This window comes from Pinus tabuliformis, chromosome 5_2 (genome assembly GCF_031772625.1).
Source record: "Pinus tabuliformis cultivar Carrire ecotype Pingquan chromosome 5_2, CPIR1, whole genome shotgun sequence".
In the NCBI taxonomy this organism is placed as follows: domain Eukaryota; kingdom Viridiplantae; phylum Streptophyta; class Pinopsida; order Pinales; family Pinaceae; genus Pinus; species Pinus tabuliformis.
In genome coordinates this window covers 15,302,909-15,309,010 of record NC_142306.1, presented here as the reverse complement: position 1 = coordinate 15,309,010, position 6,102 = coordinate 15,302,909, and positions in this window count along the sequence as shown.

The following is a 6,102-nucleotide window of genomic DNA, read 5'->3' as shown; positions in this document are numbered from 1 at the left end:
CGTTAATGAGACTATATCAGAGTCGTTATAATTGTATTGATGTGAGGGTTGAAGGAGCTAGGGTTTGTGACAACCAAAATCTAGAGAAGACATGATCTACTAGGGTTTGATATATTTGGGTGACAAGGAACTAGGATATGTGGCGAAGAGATAAGTGAGAAATTAATGGTCGGCTTAGTGGTATTCATGCTAGTTTGTTGGGCACCCTTTGAAGTGGCTACAAGTGGCTTAGTGAGATGTCTTCCTATACCATGTTTGCTAGTTATTGTTTGTTGTTGATGGTGGATACCCTATGTAGGATTTAGAAGAATTCCAAGTGTCCTAGTATTTTTCAAGCATAGTGGACATGTTGTGCCAACTTTTGATAAGCTAGTTGGTATGTACTTGTAACTTCATTTGTTGTATAACGAAAGTACCCGGATGTCCACACATTTTATACATGTAGATCTGACTTTTAGAGTATATTCCCATGGAAATTAAGAAGTTTCTAATGTTGGGTACAAATGCTAATTTAATATAATAGTGACTAGAATTTGTTGAGTAAGATGATTGGACGATTGGATGCTTGAATCAGACAACAAGGATCCTTTCTATGAGAAGTGTTTGACATTTGGAATCCATGCTTGGAGAGTCCAACACGTGATGATTGATCTCTTGACATGTGTACACCTGGGAGAGTGAGAGCCTGACTCTTCTCTTGTATATTGCAATGGCCCTTGGATGTCATTCATTAGACACCCTTAGTTTAAGGCTATGTTCCACATTAGTGTTAGTGGGCACCCACTAACACTAATGTGGCCCATAGCCTTAAACTAAGGTTGTCTAATGAATGACATCCAAGGGTCGTTGCATCCCTACGTCAAGCTTTGCCAATATTTCTCCAAAAGGTAATAAGGTGGCAACAATTAGCATATCTCCATTAGGATCATATGTTAGGCAGAGCAGCCAACTCAACAACATCCACCTTAAGAATTCCTTGGCAACAAAAATAAGAAATCGCCAACACATCCACAACATTCCCCTTTAACATTCTCGTGGGGAATCAAATATGGAATTTTGGCATAAAGGATATTTGACCAAGTAAATATTATATCGCATTAGAGCATATGCGTTGAGTAAGAGCATCCGTGCACTATATGTTCAACTTGGACAACAAGAATCCTCATCATGTGAATTGTCTAACACTTCAAGCCCATTAATGTAGAGAGCATCACAGGAGGATTTATCTCTTTACATGTGTACAAGTTGGAAAGTGAATGCTTGAATTCGATACCTTATCTTGTAGATTAGGCACATGATTCAAGAAATTAAAGAAAATTCAGAAAATTTGGCAAACATTTCGATTGTTTTACTCCTCTAATCAAATCTTCTTGTAACGAAGTTTTGTAACTGTATTTAGACATACGGGCCTCCCCTTTGTAGCTCTGCTTCACTAAAAGATAACTTCTTGTACTAATTAAGGTTGCTTATTTCACATTGGACACAAACTAGCTTGCATGACTTGCCCTAAACGCCTAGAATGCATCTTAGCCCCCAATTAGGCCCTGGATTATTCACGTGGATCCTTGGATCACTATGCTGGAAGAGCTTTTATAATGTCAACTTAGAAAATCTCCTAGAGGACTTAGATGATATAAGTGCGAAATTAATGATGGACTTGGTGGTATTCATGCTAGTTTGGTGTGCACCCTTTGACGTGGCTACAAGTGGCTTAGTGTGATGCCTCACTAGACCACGTTTTCTAGTTATGGTTTGTTGTTGATGGTGGATACCCTAGCTAGGGTTTGGAAGCATTCCATGTGTCCACATTGTTCTTTTTCTTTCAACAATGGGTCATCCCCGAGTTGGGGCTTCGACACCATTGGGTAATTACTCAGCCAAATCCGCTTACACATCTGGTACCATTAACATACCAAGGTGCCAAACCATAGGAACCTCCAACCTATGGGCTCACACCCCCAATCAACCTGCACCCAAGAATGCACACCCTTCTCTGCACTTGTGATCCCTCAACATATGCCACTACCTCTAGGGCATCTTAGTCAACTGTAAAGAGACGTTCTCAGACTCATGCGGCTCGAAGAGTTCTTGCTACTCTTTGACCTTGCCAAGTATGCTCCAAGTCCTTATATCAAACCCTTGAATCCTCCAACCTCCTAGTTAACATCCCCCATCAACCTGCACATAGGCAATGTACACCCTTTTCTGCACCTAAGGTTCGTTGGGCTATGCATGTGGGGAATCAAGGGTGGACTTGTAGGTATTCATGCGAGTTTGTTGTTCACTCTTTGAAGTGGCAACAAGTATCTTAGTGTGATGCCTTGCTAGGCCATCTTCACTAGTTATGGTTTCTTGTTGATGGTGGATGCCCTAGCTAGTGTTTAGAAACATTTGAAGTGTCCTATCCTATGACAAGCATGAACGACATGTACCAACTTGTCATAGGCTAATTGGCCTGTACTTCTAACTTTATTGTTTGTAGAATGAAGTATATTGCTATCCACAATTTCTATAGTTGAGGATCTAATTTTTACCATATAGTCACATAGAGATTAGAGTAGTTTATGGTGTTGCTCATATATGTTAATTTAGCATCTTATGCCCATCATTGTAAATTGAGTATAGGAGTCAACAAATAATTGTGTTTCGTTAATAAGACTATATAAGAGTCGTTATAATTGTATTGATGTGAGGGTTGAAGGAGCTAGGGTTTGTGACAACCAAAATCTAGAGAAGACATGATCTACTAGGGTTTGATATCTTTGGGTGACAAGGAACCAGGATATGTGGCGAAGAGACCCCATCGAAGACTTGGATCAGTATGCTTGGAGAGATTGTATCATGTAAGTTTAGATCCAACAACTATAATCAAGCGAGATCAATGACACACGTTGGGCTTCAACTTACTAGTTGTTTATCGACGCAAAGGGCATCTGGTGGATCTAACAGATCGCATTATCTATGTCATGCTTGCTAGTTATGGTTTTTTTGTTGATGGTGGAATGCCTAGCTAGGGTTTGGAGACAAATTGGAGTGTCCTAGCCTTTGACAGGATTATGGTTGGTATGTACTTGTAACTTCATTTGTTCTATAAATGAAGTACATTGCTATCCGCAATTTGTGTACTTGTAAATCTGATTTTAGTGTATCTTTCCCATTGAAATTGAGTAGTTTCTAGTAATGATTATATATGTTAATTTAACAACTTTTGTGCATCATCATAAATTGAGTAGTATTCTAATCAATACGTTTTGTCAATGATCTTATATTAAAGTATTTATAGTTTTTTCAATGCAAGGGTTGAAGGTACTAGGGTTTGTGACAGGGAAAAACTAGAGAAGACATGATGTGCTAGGGTTTGATGCCCTTGGGTGAGAAGGATCTAGGATTTGTCGCAATGAATCCCTATCAAATATCTGTAGCACTATGCTTGAAGGCCTTGTTTAATGTAAACTTAGAGAATCTCCTAGACGACTTGTATGATGTATGTGGGAAATTAACAGTGGATTTGTAGTCATTCATGCTAGTTTGTTGTTCATCCTTTGAAGTGGCTACAAGTAACTTGGTGTGATGCCTTGCTAGGCCATCTTTGATAGTTATGGTTTGTTGTTCATGGTGGATGCCATAGCTAGTGTTTGGAAACATTTGAAGTGTCCTACCCTATTTTAAGTTTTTGGAACATAACTCTCAATAACTATATACATAACATTTTACAACCATATAAATGGATTTTTTTAAATGTATGTCATATTATTATCATATATAATGTAGTGCTCGTAACCCAAGATTTAGAAATTTTTTTAATTTAAAATTTGCATTAAAAAGAGGAAGAAATGTAAAGGTCAAGTTGTCATTGGTATCCTTAGATTGCTAGTAGAGAAGCCAAACTAATGGATCATACTTTGAACACTAATTTGTCATAGCTTCCTATAAATGAGTTTCCTTTGCTTCAAAAGTCTAGTGCCAAGGAATAGGCATGGAACCATATGTGCTCCAGAACTGAGGTTATCAGAAGTAAAGAAGATCTCAAGTTGATCATGCCACACTTATCTAGAGGATAAATTGGAAAAGGAAAGAGCAATAGAAGACCCCACTAGTCTTGGAGATGTCTATTCATACTTAGGACATGGTTTGCAACCCTCGCGGAGATGATTACAAATGCTTTGATGAGTCTCCTAGGATAACCAAGCTAGAGAAGTTTCCCACTTTAGACCTTATATGCAATGAACATTATGATGACGCCAAACCATCCCTATAGTGTATCTCATCCTCATGATCATTTTCAATGCATGGAAATGTTAATAATCATCACAAATTCTTGCCAAAAAAGTTAATTTCATCCATGCCATGAAACTGTTGAGAGACAATGAAAACATGCATCCATCCCTCATTAATTTAATTATAGAAATTGATATGTCCCAAAAAAAGTTTCACTCAAAAGAAACCCCACTATGTTCTAAATACAATCTATGTTTACCTAAATGTGATTAAGTTCATTAGGGTTTAATGTTAGATAGTTCTCCTCATACAAATGAATCATGCTTATCAGTATTGTCTATACTTAAATAACTTCTTATTTAAGTTTAATATAAAATGGTTCTACTTATATAAATAAATTATATATTTATTTTATAAATATAAATAGTTGGTAATTGATACATGACACATTTATTTAACATATTTTAGACCAAAGAAAGTCACTCATTTCCTTTGCTAAAAAAAAATCTCGGAAAATGTGACTAAATGGATAAGCTCAGGTGTTTATATCTATCTTAGCTGGAATCATGAAACCTAAACCTTATATATAGATGGAAGCCTACACCTTCCAACTCTATTATATATACACTAAAAGGGGGTTGGACGAATCAAAGCGTAACGTAAATATATGGATCAAATCTTCGCTCCACCTCACCGACTATGATGGTTCCTCTCATTAAATGAGTTACAGATTAATTTATTCTATTGGTATAAACACAAGATACTTTTTATTTAACAGATGTGCAAGTCAAGGAACATCATGCATTGGGACCTCCATAATATAGAAACCTCCCACGGTTCATCCATTCCAAGGATTGTATAGTTGGTAACCTTTTCTTTATGGGAGGAGCTTCTCCATGATTCCAGCCACGCTGTCGGAGCCAACCTCTGCAGCGCACATATGAATTCATTAAGGCTATCGATTAGGCACTTGAATCTCCACATGCTTCCTATTGGTGGTTCCCCATGTGGGCATAGGTAGTCGAGGCTACCAAAAAAATAAAACCCATCACTCTGGCCACCCCTTCGCTATGACTAGCTCGCTCAGTGCTTCATCCCTCGCTATGCATCCCACCCCTATGTCACGAAGGCAGGCAGATATTGCCCGCCAAGTCTCGTGCATATAGGAGAACTACCATGAAATAGGCAGGGAAAATTGCTAGCATGCCACTGATAGCCCCGCTTCTTTCTTAGGTTCTGCTTGGGCCTTCTTTGTTTTAGAACCATGCAGGGCAGATTCCTAGCATGCCACTTATAGCCCCACTTTTTTCCTTGGCTCTGCTTGAGCCTTCTTTCATTTAGAACCAAGCATGGCAGATTGCTAGCCTACCACGGATAGTTCTGCTTTTTCCTTGGTTCTGCCTTCTTTCCTTTAGAACCAAGCCAAGCTAGGCTCACTTGGCCTGCCACTGATAGTCCCACTTTTTGAACCAACTATACTAGGATATCTAAACCAGGAGCAAAGTTTGGGAACAGGAGACCGATAAAGACACTGGGATAAGGCTATCGTAATCGACAGACTCGACTAAAACAGCAGAGGTATTGCCTCATTATAGCAGGGAAAAAGTTGGCCTCAGAGTTTTCCCGAGAACCATTTTCCTTAATGATAGACTGTAGATTTTGGGGCTCGTAGACATATGATAAAGCACCCACTAACCTCCTACTCCTAGAACCTAGGCAAAGTGAAGGAGATTTTCTATTGGGATTAAGAATCTCCTCAATAGGATCTTAACCGCCCACCCCTTCTAAGGCCAAGAACAGTAAGGACGAACACGACCTTTTGGGTAACCCTTTTTCTTTGACGTCCCGTGCCTCGTTCTCTCGAATGCCTCGGCCCGTCAAATA